Genomic DNA, 18238 nt, shown 5'->3' on the forward strand with positions numbered 1-18238 from the left:
TTACACACCTGTCAGCAACGGGTGTGGCTGAAATAGCCGAATCCACTAACTTGAAGGGGCGTCTACATACATACATAGTGTATGTAGTCCTATGCTTGGATTCCTATAGATGTAGTTCTCTTTTCATTACTCAACATTCTTTATGCCTTTCTTCACATTTTTGATGCAGTGAATTTCTCTTCCCCAACACAGGTTTCAATGAAAGGGGGCTGTCAGTAGTTCATGCTCGTCTTTAAGAGTTTCGTTCCCCAAACCCTTCTTAATCTTAATTGAAACCTTGTGCATTTTATTACTGACAAACCCACTATACCGGATGGGAATCAATTGGCCGAGTGAACACGTCCAACTCAAAATTCCCTCCACCAACATACACTTCACCTTGAGCATCGTTCATGTTTTCATGTGGGGCTAAAACACTCATGGCTTTATAGCAATAGTAACCTAATTGTTTCATGAATTGTAGCCAAACCTTGAGTCCTTGCACACCTTTCTATGTTTACTAGGTACGGAACACAATGTGTTAGATTTCATGTCTTACCATGTAGGCCTATAGGATGCATGCAATCAGTTCCTGCATGACGGCAACAGGCAATGAACAATTGAAGAGTTTATTTCCAAAACGCTACATCCACCAACTTTTCACATTTGTGTTTTGTCACAAATAATGATTGCTTATGGGTGGGTACCTTCATCTATGTGTAAAATATCACTGTTCTCAAATTTTTAATTCATAGATTTTAGATGTGTATTAAAATGTTGTTTTTTGCAAAACGCTATATATCCATTGTTTAGCTGGAATGGAATGTTCATATACTGTATATTTTACTGTAATGTGGTCGTCTCATCTAGCTATCTTAAGATCAATGCACTTACTGTAAGTCGCTCTGGCTAAATGACTAAATTGTCAAATGTAAATGTTTTAAATGCAGATCTCATATTACTGTATTGATTCATTTTTGTATTATTATTTAAATAGTGATGTCACAATTGTATCATTTGTACAGTCATTTATACATAAAAAAAATTGTGCAAAAAACAGTTTACTTATTTCTCTGAGAGTGAGGCAGATATATAACGTTTTCCAAAAAAAACATGAATATTTGTCTCTCAGAAATGAAACCATCAAGTAATAGATTGTCTGTCATTGACCAACCCCATGACATGATTAAATAGTGGGAAAAAACACACCAATCTCTTTCATAAGTTATGTAAAGAATAAAAGCTAATTTACCAACAATTATGAAAATGGGTATATAGCGTTTTGGAATGAAACTCAAATGATCAATAGTGTCAGACATACAGTGTCTTCAGAAACTATTCTCATACCTCTACCTTTTTCCACGTTGTGTTGTGTTACAGCCTGAAATTAAAATGGATTCAATTGAGACTTTGTGTCACTGATCTACACACAATACCACATAATGTCAAAGAGGAATTTTGTTTGTAGAACATTTTGGAAATAAATAACAAATTTAAAACTGAAATGTCTTGAGTTAAAAAGTATTCAAGCCCTTTGTTATGGCAAGCCTAAATAATTTCAGGAATAAAAATGTGCTTAACAAATCACATAATAAGTTGCATGGACTCATTCCGTGTTCAATAATAGTGGATAACATAATTTTTTTATGACTACCCCATCTCTGTACCCCACACATACAATTATCTGTAAAGTCCCTCAATCGAGCAGTGAATTTCAAGCACAGATTCAACCACAAAGACCAGGGAGGTTTTTCAATGCCTCACAAAGAAGGACACCAATTGGTAGATGTGTAAACATTAAAAAGCAGATGCTGAATATCCCTTTGAGCACGTTGAAGTTATTAATTAGGCTTTGAATGACGTATCAATACACCCAGTCACTACAAAGATACAGGCGTCCTTCCTAACTCAGTTGCAGGAGAGGAAGGAACCTGCTCAGGGATTTCAACCATGAGGCCAATGGTGATTTTAAAACAGTTACAGAGTTTAATGGTTGTCATATAAGAAAACTGAGGATGGATCAACAACATTGTAGTTACTCCACAATACTAACCTTATTGACAGAGTGAAAAGAAGGAAACCTGTACTGAATAAAATATTCCAAAACATGCATCCTGTCTCCAACAAGGCACTTTAGTAATACTATTGAGGTTTTTGTTGCATAAAACAAAACGGAATACAGCTAGCTATGAGCACAGGCAAAATCCTAGAGACGAATTCACCTTTCAGCAGGACAATAACCTAAAGCACAAGGCCAAATCTACACTGGAGTTGGTTACCAACACGAAAATGTATGTTCTTGAGTGGCCTAGTTACGATTTTGACTTAAATCGTCTTGAAAATATATGAATAGACTTGAAAACGGCTGTCTAGCCATGATCAACAATCAACTTGACAGAGCTTGAAGAATTTTTAAAAGAATAATTGGCAAATATTGCACAATCCAGATGTGCAATGCTTAGAGACTTACCCAAAAAGACTCACAGCTGTAATCGCTGCCAAAGGTGCTTCTACAAAGTATTGACTCAGGGGTGTGAATACCTTATGTAAATGAGATATTTCTGTATTTCATTTTCAATAGATTTGCAAAAATGTCTAAGAATTTACACATTCCATAAATGGGTGAGAATTAAAAACATTTTTGGGGGGAATTTGGGCTGTACCACAACAACATGTGGAATAAGTCAAGGGGTATTAATACTTCTGAATGTACTGTAGGTCTAGTAATGTCAATGTTTCTTTATTTTTTCTTATGATTTTGATATATTTAGGTTATTACTGGGATTTATAGACCTATAGCCTACATCACAGAACATATTTAGCACACTATTCATAAGTATAACAGGGAGGTTGTTAGGCACTCGGTTCAATGCAGCCTATACACATTGCAGGGACTGATCAATTCACCTTGTATAGGCCTACCTTTATCAGACAGACATTGCACCTCGTGTTACACCACTATGCGCTATGATAAGCATGAGGTGTTACAGCTTTTACAGTGTATTGCACGTGCTCTTATTTTCACATTCTCTTGTATGTATCATAATTTGCCTCTTGGATATAAAAAGCAAGTGTCTTGCGTTGCAAAACATCTTTGGGTATATGGGCTGCTGTGTCCACTACGTGCACGGCTACAAAGGGGCCTGTTCCCTTGGTTGGATGTGGGTGGGAGCTGGAGAGATTGTCAATCAGAGCCGCTTCATAGACCAGGGACAATATCCTTCGTAAGAAATCAGTCACTCCGCATTTAGTATCAATGTGCCCCGCTATAGGGCAGCGCAGCACGCACTGGCACACCGTTCATATTGGAGAGAGAAAGCACTTGTCGTGTATGAGCGTGTGCGTGTGTCGACCTATGTTTGCGCGAGCGCGTGGTGAATTTTGAGACTGGCCACAGCCTCTCCCATAACGTGCGCTCAACCTGTACGCGCGTACACACAGTTGTAAAGAGGCTATAATGACACGAAGCACTACAATGCCCACCATATCTCTTCTAAATGCACATTTCAGTATTAAGCAGGTCTACTTGACATTTTGTTGAATAAGGACTACAATTCTGTATTGTCCTGATGGACTGGGCATGAAAGTGACTGAATAAATCCACTTGAATTCAAATCAAATCAATTCTGAGGCAGGTGTGGACAGTTTGGTTTTATGTCAATTGGTGTTTGAGTAAAATGTAGAATATTCTGGATAGTTTTAATCGATTTATCTTGCTTGCATTTACCTCGAGGTACATTCCTTTAATGAGTCTGAAATTGCATGCTAACTGCAGGTAGCCAATGGATATCTACAAATACCGAATATTTATGGCTATATCATAATGAATGACATATTAAGTTACAAATGTTGCAACAAACGATAAGTAAATATGAATCAATTTATGTATATATTTATTTTTACCTATCGTGTTATAACGGGTTATAACCAGTCCTAGTCTTGTAAAATATCTGTTTACTATTCCCACTAACATTACCATATGCATACTGGTGTAACTAGGCCGTCGCCATAGTTCAGGGGTCACCGACCTAGAGAAACCATGGTGATGAGTTCTCAGAATCAACACCATGCTCCTCCACAATCCCACCTAATGTCAGCCTATTGTTGGGTCTCAATCATTATTTTTTATTAAAATATTCAGTCGCAGGTCTAGGTTTAATCAATATTGCAATGATGTATGTCAAAAATAACTGTCTGTTTTTTATTGCCACGGTGACCAAGATGAATGTTATGTATTGTCTGTATATGTAAACAATAAAATAGCAAAATAATAAAGAAAATACAGATAATTCTACATTTTATTTATTGTTGAAAAATAAAACAACATTAGTATTCAATGTATATGATTCCTCCATAACTATACAAAACATCTAAATGTCTCTTTCATAAATTAGATGACTCTTAATTATGGCAATTTATATTTTTCCAGTAAGATACAGTGCATCATTAAATGTAATGTACATTTTATTCTATTCATAGCCTAAATATTGTCTCATGTAAATAAAGTTATCTCACGTAAACACAACATATTTGCTCCTGTTTGGTTATTTTACAGTATGTACAAACACATTTTATTGCAGTAGAGGCACACAATTTTGCACAATCGTATATATTTTACATTTGCAGAGTCTACGGTTGCAGACTATGCCCTTCCCTCGCATAGGCTACTGGTTTTCTTTTCAGACAAATTATCCCAACAGATTTCAGTGATCGCGGAGTGTAGGCTTTGGCTATAGATACTATTCTCATTTTACAGCGACTGATCTGTTGAAGGCTATTACAAACTACTTTTTAATGTTAACTACGTGGTGATCATCCAATTATTATTTCTACAGAAGATAACAAGCGGTATTTTCGCAAGCACAGCTATTTATTTAACACTATATACGACAAACCTCAAGCAGCCACAACATTTCTAGTTGTTAAATAGGCCTATTGGTGAAAGGGTCCATTTACATTTTCTCCATTGAAACTCCGAGAGGAGGGACTCCGGTCTTGCTGTTTCACTTCTTTCTCTATGAGACGATATATCTACTCGCTGTATTCCATTCATCTGGTGATTCGCGGCGGTTGTCTCAAAACGTTTACTGCTAAACCATTGTTGCATCGCATTTATCCGAAATATAACCTAATTTAAAAATATATATAATGTTTAACTTCCCCTCTTCCTGCCCGCCGTATTCCCTTTGATTCACGCTTGACTCATATGGCTCGAGGGCGAATGGGGTCCGAGTATGGAGCGCCTTGAAACAGTCTCGTCTTATCTCCTTTCATCATCTAACCCTGGGACGCCTTGAAACCGCAGGGCCAGTTATTGCTTCTTTTTTTTTTCAGACAGCCCAATGCGGACTGGACAGCACCCAATGAGAGTCTTGTTTACACTCTGTGAGTGACGATACTCTGGCAATGTGCCAGCCAATCAAAACGTATATTGAGTGGGACTCATTTTTAAACCCTTTATAGTCCATATACTAATAAATACAGGAGAAATATTCACTTGTTACACTGATGATGCCTTCTATAGTTTTTCTTCCAACGCAGGTGGTTGAACTAAACACACCTGATCACAACCTTCTGAAATAATAGCCCTGCAAAATAAGCATTTGAGGCATGTTGTCATGCTTTGAAGAAACACTTTTCTATCTGAAGTTGTCACAGCATGAAAGCCCTGACCTCATCGTTGTGCTCATAGACACTTCAGATAGATCTAAAGATATAGACCCTTCATAACTGTACATCCTTATTCCAAATATATTATCATAACAACTAGTCTATTGATCCACCAATGTGTTCCCATCCACGAGGCACTGACATTTTTAATACATTATTTTATTACAAAATATGCCTGATTTAACTGCTTTAAATGCGCATTTGAATGTAAGGATTTTAGGGAGATTTGTAGTTTGGACACAAGAAAAAAGTTTATCTAGATAGACAGTGCATGCTTGTCTCATTAAAAATGTTGAATAAAGTGTTAATAAAACAATGTGTAATTTCTGAAAACTACAGATACGTCCAGAATGACACATTACTTAATTACTTACAGACAGACACATCATAAGGGACAACTACAGTATACATTTTAACATATAACATACTGAACAAGTTCTCTAATTATTTATTATATTTATTAGTTTAATAGCCTACATTGCTTTGATTCAAACAACAGGGCTTTACTGTGAAAATGTTTATTATTAGTGGTGGTATTGTGGATGTATGTCTATTTGTGTAGGCCTAAATGTTCAATTGCTAAAACCTACATGTAAAAAGCCCACTGTAAAACTTTAAATCTGGCGCGCATCACTTTGTTCAGTCGCTACACTATTGGCTCTTGATATGGGCCAATCAACATCTCGTGTGTCCCCGGGCGAGCGGCACAAGCTCATTATCATGTAGGTATCCGGCCAATGGGCGAATGTGTTTACCCTCCCCGAGATGCGAGGCACGAGCTGATCAGTGCACTGGGAAAGAGAATTGCTGTTCGGAGATCCGAGCCTCGATTCTGTAGTCTAGAAGCCCGAATCCCGGTGCTTTCAGCAGATTGAACGACGTACTGCGCAGCTCCAAATGAAAACCTATAGGATGTAACCGTAGGCACACGTTTTTGTCCAAATGAACGTAATTTTTGGTCTGTATTTTTTCCCCTTTATTTTATAATTTCCTAATTTATTGTTATGCAAGGATTTAACATACCAGTAAGTAAATTGTATTTTATATTTTCTTGATCTTGGCAAATTAAACCATGGCTTTCTGTCGACCACGAACACAACATTTGAAATGACAGGACTAATAACTAAATAATTCATGGAGTAACAATTCTACAAAAGCCCAGGTAATTTTATAAACAACACAATTACAGTATGACACACCTAGGCTGTAACAGTGTAATAATTGCAAGCAAGTGTATGCTAGGTCAATATTAAATTCTGCATGCAATGTCTAAATTCAATGTATGTAAATATGAGGCTTTGTGCGCATATCTATTTATGGGCTGGCTTTTAAAATTAAAATGTTAATTATGCGGTTGGCGTTATTTAAAACAAAATTAATAGGCCTAGCCCAAACTATTATTATTATAACACAATAATTATATTTAGAGTATATATTTGCAATTGGCATGAGGTGATCTACCGAATAGTCTACAGTTTATTTTCCTACATTTTTATTTTACAAAGACAAAACTGCATTATGTAGCGGCATAATCGTTTTGGTCGAGATTTATTGATCGACGACGCATTTAATCAATTTGTAAATGAGTAATCATTGTAGTTGCTTGAGTCGTTTATTTTACAGGATACCTGATATTATATGAATTCGGCCTATTTCATGTTACATGGCCGCTCTAAGATGTATTTATTTTTGTATTTACCTCGATTGTCTGTTGGCAAATCATTCTAAATGGTTCAACCGTCAATTTAGTTTATGTAGGATTAGTAACATAGCCAACACGCCGTGGTGGTATTTGTATAGGGAATAATGTTTACAATCGTTGCCCTGCTATGGTGTATTCCCACCCCGCCAGGTTTGACGTGGATGGGCGCCTCTCCCGCAGCATGATCCGACCCAATAAAAGATAATTTGATTTATCATCCGAGTTCCTGTGTCCGAACGGATTCTGCAAATGAAATATGCAATGCAATTGAATTATTGGCGTCGATCATTTGAACATGTTAGCAAACAAGACAGTTTTCGTGTATAAATTCACATAGCATGAGTCCGACACAGCTTTGTGTAGTAGGCTAGGCTACCAACCACGAAGCGTTCTCCCTATTACGCTGTAATAAAAATGGTCATAGCCTACTCGCCCCAAATAGCCATGGCGTCTTCGCATTTCTAAAAGGTAATATAGGTTTGCAATCAGGTTGTTCTTAGATAGTCTTGTTTTAGTCGTCAAACACATGTATGCGTGCGGTTTATGACTTTATATCAGCCCGGTGAAGGACTGTAGCAAGGCTAATGGCTGACTGCAAGCAGTTTAAATGTGGAGACAAAGACAGTCGCCGCCACGGTCATTCACCTTGGGTTTTTAGTACTAGAATTTGGGGGATTCGGCATTTTTCATGTCAAAATCAAACCTTTCACGATGAAGAAACTTGAACAGCATTTATACATAGGGATTTATATCAATTAAAATATTTGGCCAATACTTCCAATGTCCATGCAAATATTGTTTTAGATAGCTGGCTAGGCTGCACTGTTGACTTATTCCTTGGACAGTCAGTTAATAAAGTGAGAAAATAACCCATGTATAGCATTTTACAGATGAAGGAATATTGGTTTAGCCCTATACACATTACATGCTCTTGTACTTGATTATAATGAGAGAGAAAGCTCGAGTGATAGGCTATATTATATTTATGCAGTAGCCTAAAGGCTAGAGGTTATATTAGGGTTGCTACTCTTTGATTACCTGAAATAAAAGCGTAAATGGGTCACGAAAGATGAGGAGCTGGAGAGCAGCTATTTACATGGACAGTTTGGACACGCACAAGTTCTTGATGAATTGATAACGACGTTTCGGACGACGTGCATTTTGATGTGTAATTCTCACATGGGGGTTTCAGTAAAATTACTTCGCAGATATTTCACATACGTGGAAATAATCGCGTTACAATCAAGCGTAGACTGTCCAAGACAATATCCCATTGTTAGGCCTATGCATAGACCAGCATTTTGACACGAGCCTAATAAATATACATGATCAACTATACATTTATTTTTAATAATGAACATGCCTGTATTATGGTTGAATAGTCAAAGACCATATGATCATGAGGGAGCAGTGTTCACCTAGAGATATTAATGCACATTTAGGCATAATCAATTGGAAATAAAAAAAATCCTTCATTTTGTGCAGTTTGAGCATTCTGTCTTATAAATCATGCATTTAGTTCATCAATAGCATGTACTTGTCCCAATAATTCTTAATTTATCTAATGAAACGTCTCCACAGATTAAACACTATTTGCCAAAATTGACAGCTGACAAAAGTGAATGTATGGATTGTTCTGATGAACTGTACGATAAGGTATGAATAAAATAACACAACTATGGGATATGACATTTACAGCCCTCAGTGCACAAAGTAAGACCTTGAACAGACTACAGAGAGACCTGATGTGTTCAAGCCAGGCTCCAACGGTTTCAGTACTACATCAAGGAAGGCCTTTCCCTCAATAGCATAATCAATAGAGATTGCAGTAGGCCTATAGGCCTGCCTGTCAGTCGCAGTAAACCCTTGGTCCGTCGTATACGCTTGTAGAAAACAAAGATTTGGGTGGTTGTTCTTATTGTTGCTGATCCCGTGTTGTTTTCTTGCAGTGTTTACACTCCCTCAAGGAAGGGAAGACTGAACAACGCTTTTGTCTCAACCGTTCACTGCTTCTGCATAATAGTTATGAATATCTTAAGCACAGCCTGTGACATGTATAACTGAATATAACAGTAAGGCAAATCTACACAGTAACGCTATTCCAGCATATAACATCAACAACTGTAGGCCTTTAGAATGTTATCATTTTCTAAACATTCTCTCTGTCAATCAAAACCCTTTTCATTTTTATTTCTTGCAGAAAAGATGATTCGGGGCTACGTTTTTGGCTGGAGAAGCCTTCGACCAACTAAATGCAACATTTAGACCTATAAAGGATTATTATATGGATTGCATTTGATTATCTTGGTCTCCCCGCTGGATTTCGGATTATTCACCTTTCGCCAGTATGGAGGGACGGGATTTTGCTGCGCCTGCCCACCTCCTATCGGAGCGGGGCGCGTTGGTACACCGCGCCGCCTCTCGGATCGCCTCCACCGGCCACAGTTCAGTACAGCATGGCGGTCATTTCCCGTCAGGAAAATACTACCCTTCTCACATCCCAATGGCTCCGCATTCAGGTTGGTAAAATATATATACGTGTTGTTTCACCATAGACCATTTTGAACACAATATATTAGTCCATCGAATTTGTGCCAAATGTCCCCAATCCCCCTGCATGCATTGCGCCAGATAATTAATTAGCACGCGAGGTTGGCAGCTAAGGGACGTTACTAACGAATTTTGCACTAAATATGTCCAGAATGATTTTGCGGTATAATTATGATTTACACTACATGATTTGTTCATGTTGTTTTAGTGGTTTCACAAACCCCGGGTTATATTAGGCTGCATCATGCATATGTAAAGCAAGCACATATTACAAATCCGTGGTGCTCTATTACGCACACGCTGTGGGCTACTGTAAACAAAATGTCTGCTACTGTACTTGACCATTTGTTGATGTTGAGTGGGTGAATTGTAATTTGGTTTAATGGGCCACATGTAATAAATGTAGTAACTTTGTGGAGTCAATTGTACCCAATTGTTGCGGCCTATTTCATTTAAACCTTGTGGTCTAATGAATTAGACAATTGGTCGTTTTTACCAAATGCACGTTTTTTTTAACGCAGCTTTCCAGCGTCCTCCTTTTTCTTCAATGACATGCTGGTGATTCTGAGTGATATTCATGAGTGTCATGCTGCTGTGGTTGATGGCAAGCACCCGAACAAAAGCCTGGGCGTTCACTGTTCACGGAAGTGCGTACGGCGACTGAAGGGGGATCTAATGTATGTAACCAGACATATAGGCATAGCCGCGGGAAAATCCTCCTTCTATATCGGGCTTTCGCAGTGCATGCATCAGTGACTTAGGTATATATTATCGAAGTGTACTGCATGTAAATAGGCACGTGTGTCAACATGGAGTGCCTGCGTGCGTGTCCCCACTGGACGACCAACTAACTGTATTATATAGGGACAACCAAAACATGGGGAAGGTGCAACGTTAGAAGTTCATATTCACACCAGTTACATTTTAGGGTATGGGAGGAGCTTATCAAAGTTTGGGGAGACCCCACTGGGCACACAGTGGTTGAATCAACGTTGTTTCAACGTCATTTCAATAAATTATGTTGAACCAATGTGGAATAGAAGTTGAATTGACATCTGTGTCCAGTGGAACAACACCACACAATAGTTGGATTTAGACATGTCACATTAAACTGCCTAACGTATATAATTCATATAATAGTTTGTTTTTGTTGTCATTAATACTTCCACAATTTCCACAAATAATCCTTGTCATTAGATGATATACCCACTTGCAACTTTAAGGTCATTGGGGTCACCATAGAGGACAACAGCACTATATTTCTTATATGTTACAGGCAGGTGCGGGGTATGGTTAAATAATTAAATAATCTATAGAAGTTATTGGATATTTGATTCATATTTGGCAAAGGCTGAGTCATCGTTTCCCCTACCATTGCCCTGTTTCTGAATTATGCTGAGACGTTGCATTTTGGAGTCCCCCATAGTGTTGATTTAAATATCCTGTTATGCTCTTCTAGTGCATTTGTCCAAATGACATCTGATTATAGCAATTACACCAATTCTAATACAAATATGTTTTTTTTATACATTATTGGAATGTACTGCACACACTGTATACATTATATCAAAATCAATATACATTTGTTGACAAGGGGCTCACGATGCCTCTTCCCGTCTGTCTGTCAGGCATGTACTCCTGGCCTTTGCAGGAGATTGTGACGTGGTTAGCTCTTATAAAGGGCAATATGGCAGCAGGTCTGGGTATGTCTGTGAATGTCTGGTTGGTGCTCTAGGGGTTTTCCTGGCATTCCCCCCAACCACATAGACAACAGCTACAGTGCAGTGGTTGAAGGGAGGGAGAGTGATTTGGAAAAAAGGCAAACCATATTTTTTTTTAGGTGTATTATACTTTTGTCAGTTGATTTTTATAATTTGTAAAGTTATCTATTGTGTTTTTTCAATCTCTCATTGATAACCAGTTGGTGTGCACCTCATGTGGAGTTCCTGGCAAAATCCATCATTTGAAAATGTTAGGCATTTTTGCCCACTGGGTCCAATCTCTTCCCAGTAAACTGGGAACATTCCTAGGACCTTAGCTAACATTCTACATTCTAAGTTCTAGTTAGCGTTTTTATCTAACATTAGAATGATAACATCCCAAAACATTAAAATAATGTTTTTCATAACAAAATATTTTCTTCTTCTTCAGAAAGTGATTAAATGTAATATCCTTGAAATGTCTCCTCAGATGCACTAAGATGTAATGCACGACATCTGTAACAACCACCACAAAACATTCCCCTGGGATTGTTGTTAGGTTTCCAGGTAATGTAATAACAAAATGTGTTCTGGGAACGTTCGTGCAACATCGGGTGAATGTTTTATACAAACATTGTATAATCATCAGCACAACTGGAAAGTTTTTGTGTATTAGAAATTTTGGGGCAACCTAATTGTATTTCATTTTATAGTCATTTAGCCCGAATGAATGTTCTGGGAACGTTCACAGAACCAATTTCGGTTTGCTGGGTTATTCGTCAAACGACTCAATCTAATTGATTTTGATGTACGGTTGTTGGAAAGAATAGACAGTTGTAGACCCATTTAGAATCACCATCGGATCCACCCAACGTTTTTGAACAGGTGCATTAAGACATTTTTGCAATAAATCACAAAATCATGGCAATTACATAACGTTAAAGATGGTTACCATTCAGCTGTACTATTCATTGATTTCACTAACACCAGATTGTTTTAAAGTCTATTCACAAGTACATTCACAAATCCATTGATTTGTTACTGTATGTTTTTTGTTGTTATTGTCTTGATTTAGTATTTTGTTACCAGAAATGATCCTTTGATGTTTGGAACACATCATAAAGCAACCTATTGGATGAGAATTTGAGTATAACTCATTAATTAGTGTAAAATAAAAAAATACTTTAAAAAATGTGATTTAGAAAATGTGATTTGTTGATGATGCATCTAGATAGTCTCTTATCAGTGTGTAGGGACTTGTACTGAATAACCTGAACAGGACAGATCTACATGTTTCACACAGCTACAGACAATACCATCATGCATTTATCATTTAAGCAGATTGAATGGGTTCTTTAAGCACTTACACATTTGTAGCATATTGTACAAATTGGAATTTGTTACATATCATAAGAATTGCAGGATTACACGGTTGTTTTTTATTGCAGGACGTAACGTCATACCAAATGGATGATGTAAGACACAATGGTGCACAGTTTTCAGGGACCTGTTTTGGCTCATGAGCGCTGCTTTCAGAACTACTTGGTGAAACCTTTCTAACGGAACTTTAAGAAATAACTAAATGTGGAAATAGATTCTCAACAAAATGTGGACTTCGACCATCCAACACAGACTGAATATTCCTACTGTACGTGGCTGAAATCACATTTGAACATCTTCAACTAAACAGGTTTCTTTTGTCTTCTAGGAGTCATTAGTGTCTGTTCACCTGTCTTGTCCTGGGCGCTGCTACCATTAGGGAAAACAGCACGTTGTTTGCTGAGACTGTTGAATCCTTCAGTTTTCTCTGTGCTTTTCCCCCGGGGACTAACTCACACACTGTTTCACATGAATACTTTACAAAGAGCATTAATATTTCAGAGTTGGTGTAAAAATGCATTCAGAAGCAGGTTTGTGCTGTGGCTCCTTGAAAGAAGTTTCTCTGTCTGATTTTAGGGGTGTTTAATCATCAACCATCTCTCTCCACTCTGGCTGCTGAAAGACGTCTGGAAACTGGCGCTGTTGTTGCGACTCCCTCTCTTGGCTTGGTAACCGCTCTGTTCCTCGCTGGGTTACGATATTTCTACATGTTTTGGTAGGAAACGCACACTGTCGCTTCCACACAAGGGAGATTTCAGTTGCAATCTGGGCTCCTGTACAGAGAGCAAGTGGACGCAATAAGGAAGCCTATATTCTCTCACTTGTCTGTTGAAGCATGTTGCTGAACCCGCTAGACATGTATCTGCCACTGTCTCTCTTCACCCAGAGCAGCCAGACAGTCATTTGTCCTGCGAGTCAGGTGGTTGATGTGTGGCCTGTACTAGTCTAGCAATGTCCTCGCTGAATCTGACAGAATAACAATTCCTCTGTTCCTATACACACACACACACACACACACACAGAGGCACAGATTCTACTTATTGGTGCTGGGTCATTTCATTCTGCTACAAAGCTAAATATACACCGTATTCATTCAAACGGTTTTCTTTTCTTCCTTCTGGTTGATTAGCAGAGCGAACCACAGCCAACCTGGTAGCAGAAAGCTAGGAGACACAGTGGAGCTGTCTTTACTGCTGCCATTTCTGACCTGGGGGTCATCTTTCAGCCATACTGTTCTGATCATTGGGGTGCGTCTGGGAGGTGTGTCTGTTAAAACAGTAGGGGGGGTTAGGTTAGGGTTGGTAGAAGGGCTTCGGCCCTGGAGGGGACCGTCCATGGCTGAGAGCTGCTCTCAACACCCCATGTAATCAACGGTCATATTTATGTCACGTTCTTAAAGACACAAAGGGACAGACAGACGAACACACTCACACACACACACACACACACACGCATACACGCACACAAACATACACACTCACACTCATACACACACCAGCACACCGGCACACACACACACACCGGCACACACACACACACACACACACACACACACACACACACACACACACACACACACACACACACACACACACACACACACACACACACACACACACACACACACACACACACACACACTCGCTCCTCTTCCCTTACACGTCCCACTCTCTCTCTGTTTTCTTCTCTCTCCTCTCATTCTCTTCTCTCTTTCTCTCCTCTCTCTTCTCTCTCTCTTCTCTCTTTCTTCTCTCTCTCTTCTCTCTCTTTCTCTCTCCTCTCCTCTCTTTCTCTCCTCTCTCTTCTCTCTTTCTTCTCTCTCTCTTCTCTCTTTCTTCTCTCTCTCTTCTCTCTCTTTCTCTCTCCTCTCATTCTCTCTCCTCTCTCTTCTCTCTTTCTCTCCTCTCTCTTCTCTCTTTCTTCTCTCTCTCTTCTCTCTCTTTCTCTCTCCTCCTCTCTTTCTCTCCTCTCTCTTCTCTCTTTCTTCTCTCTCTCTCTTCTCTCTCTCTTTCTTTCTCCTCTCTTATCTTTTTCTTCTCTTTCTCTCTCATTTCTCTCTCATCTCTTCTCTTTCTCTCTCTCTTCTCTCTTTCGTCTCCTTCTCTCTCTTCTCTCTCTTCTCTCTCTTTCTCTCTCCTCTCTTCTCTCTCCTCTCTTCTCTCTCTTCTCTCTCTTTCGCTCTCCCTTCTCTCTCTTCTCTCTTCTATCTCTTCTCTTTTCTCTTCTCTCTTTGCCTCTTGCTGTCCTTGGTCCTCTCCTCTGTTTCAACCGCCCCATTCTGACCAGGAAGAGCCTTGTGTCTGGGAAGCCAGTGGTCTCATTCTGACCAGGAAGAGCCTTGTGTCTGGGAAGCCAGTGGTCTCATTCTGACCAGGAAGAGCCTTGTGTCTGGGAAGCCAGTGGTCTCATTCTGACCAGGAAGAGCCTTGTGTCTGGGAAGCCAGTGGTCTCATTCTGACCAGGAAGAACCTTGTGTCTGGGAAGCCAGTGGTCTCATTCTGACCAGGAAGAGCCTTGTGTCTGGGAAGCCAGTGGTCTCATTCTGACCAGGAAGAGCCTTGTGTCTGGGAAACCAGTGGTCTCATTCTGACCAGGAAGAGCCTTGTGTCTGGGAAGCCAGTGGTCTCATTCTGACCAGGAAGAGCCTTGTGTCTGGGAAGCCAGTGGTCTCATTCTGACCAGGAAGAGCCTTGTGTCTGGGAAGCCAGTGGTCTCATTCTGACCAGGAAGAGCCTTGTGTCTGGGAAGCCAGTGGTCTCATTCTGACCAGGAAGAGCCTTGTGTCTGGGAAGCCAGTGGTCTTTCCTGACACTTCTGTTTCAGCCAGTCTCCTCTGCCCCGGGGCCATTGTTGCAGAGGACCAACTTTGTGTGTTTTACTGCGTGTTGTTAAAGATAAAAAACACCCTCTCCTCCCTCTTTATTGTTTTCTGCTAGGATGTCCCTGTCAGTCCCCTGGCTGTTTATGTCCTGGCTGGCTGGATATCCGAGCAGATCGCCTCTTCAAAGGTTAGCACTTCTGTCTGGCTTCAGCCCCCTTGTATTTTTCCTTCCAAAGGGGAATAAATCACTTTACAATGGGTTTTTATTGAATGCCTCATTGCTGGAATATCCCAATGGCCTGGGGGGCTGGTGGGGGGAGGAGGGCATCAAAGACAAAACACAGGTGTTTGGTGGAGTTAGGAAAGTGGCTGGTTACAACCTTGTCTTAAAAAGAAACATTGGTGGGTGAGGGGAGTGGAGTGGGTGAAGGTTGTTTGTGAGATAGGATGGGACTGGCGCCGTCTTGGCCTTGCAGTGTCTTGTGTTGTGAACACAGTTCTCCTTCACTCCCCCGGCCACTGCTGATAGTCTGGCCAGAAGGGGAGGGCCGGGGGCGGGGCAGTGGCTGGACTCTGGCTGCAGCGCCTCACTGTAATTATTTGGTGCCAACTCTCAAAATCACGACCAGTTTTGGGATTTGGCGAAGGGAAAATAATAAAGCTCTGAGACCTACCTTTGAAGTCTGAGCGAACAAAAAATGACATCTTAAATAGCCCACAAAATATGACATTAAAAAGCAACTTGTTTCAGGGAGCCGCTGTGGTGGGAGTGTAGTGACAGAACGTGGGTCTTATGCCAAGTTGCATTTGGCCACGGCTCTTTGTACTTATGCCTCGTGTTCTCCACCCTCTCTGGGCCTCTGTAAAAGCGTGCTGGCCTCCAAGCCTCCAGCCTTCCAGAGTCACTGGGCTTGTTTTTGTGGATTGTCGTGAGATGACATGACCGTCACAGAGCAGACATGATGTCATGAGGTGTCTCGTTAAATGGTTGGCGATCACCTGGCACGGTGGCACCCTACACCTGGCTGAAACACACACCTGGTGGGGAGGGAATGACCGGCTGCTGCCACCAGCTGTCACCCTGCAGCCTGCTTGCTAACGTTACTCCCCCTGGAAATCAGTCTACACTGCTCCCCAGGAAATCAGTCTACACTGCCCCCATGGAAATCAGTCTACACTGCTCCCCAGGAAATCAGTCTACACTGTCCCCCTGGAAATCAGTCTACACTGCCCCCATGAAAATCAGTCTACACTGCCCCCATGGAAATCAGTCTACACTGCCCCCCTGGAAATCAGTCTACACTGCCCCCCTGGAAATCAGTCTACACTTCCCCCCCTGGAAATCAGTCTACACTACCCCCCTGGAAATCAGTCTACACTGCCCCCATGGAAATCGGTCTACACGGCACCCCTGGAAATCGGTCTACACTGCCCCCATGGAAATCAGTCTACACTGCCCCCATGGAAATCAGTCTACACTGCCTCCATGGAAATCAGTCTACACTGCCCCCATGGAAATCAGTCTACACTGCCCCCCTGGAAATCAGCCTACACTACCCCCCTGGAAATCAGTTTACACTGCCCCCATGGAAATCAGTCTACGCTGCCCCCCTGGAAATTAGTCTACACTGCCCCCATGGAAATCAATCTACACTGCCCCCATGAAAATCAGTCTACACTGCCCCCCTGGAAATGAGTCTACACTGCCCCCCTGGAAATGAGTCTACACTGCCCCCCTGGAAATCAGCCTACACTACCCCCATGGAAATCAGTCTACACTGCCCCCATGGAAATCAGTCTACACTGCCCTGCCCGCTATAACCAGCCGGTCAATTCTTGATGGTAGGGGTAGTGGCGGTGTACGCTCTCGTCTGCCCTTAACCTGAGCAATGAGGTCACTATCCAGATTCAGTGTCTGTCTGTAACTCAGTCATAGGGTGAACTGAAGAGGGGGGTGGAGGGCATCCCTGTTATTGACACATGGACCATTTAAACAGACAGATGTCATTACTGTAATAACATATGTCATTACTGTAATATCAGATGACATTACAGTAATAACATATATAATTACAGTAATAACATATGTCAATACAGTAATAACAGATGTCATTACAGTAATAATTAGCATTATTGTAATAGCCAAACATCAAAAGAATGAGACAATCATCCAATCAAGTATTCATTAGTAATACAGGACTGATTTGATCAGATTTCTCTGAAGATACTAAATGCAGTGGTGCTCGTTTGCTCACATCCCATTCCGTGAAGGTAAGGGGGATGTTTGTGTGTGTGGAGCAGTCTGTGTCCGGAGTAGCTAGCTAGCGCTTGGCTTCGCAACAGCCACTTCTGGCTGGAGAGTCAGTGTGGTCACAGAGACGGGGCTCTTCAAACAGACCGCCAGCCGCCCTTCCCTTCCCCCCTCCACACCATGTG

At 40.7% G+C, this 18238-nt stretch overlaps 1 long non-coding RNA gene across 1 annotated transcript; it reads left to right on the forward strand.

The window, feature by feature from the left end:
• Positions 1 to 6404: 6404 nt before the first annotated feature.
• On the forward strand, positions 6405 to 12768 carry LOC120041454. Its single transcript, XR_005475896.1, has 3 exons — positions 6405 to 6674; positions 9552 to 9870; positions 10423 to 12768. It is a non-coding gene; the product is annotated as an uncharacterized LOC120041454 (long non-coding RNA).
• The last annotated feature ends 5470 nt before the right edge of the window (positions 12769 to 18238 follow it).

The sequence above is a fragment of the Salvelinus namaycush genome, chromosome 3 (genome assembly GCF_016432855.1).
Source record: "Salvelinus namaycush isolate Seneca chromosome 3, SaNama_1.0, whole genome shotgun sequence".
Classification (NCBI taxonomy): Eukaryota; Metazoa; Chordata; class Actinopteri; order Salmoniformes; family Salmonidae; genus Salvelinus; species Salvelinus namaycush.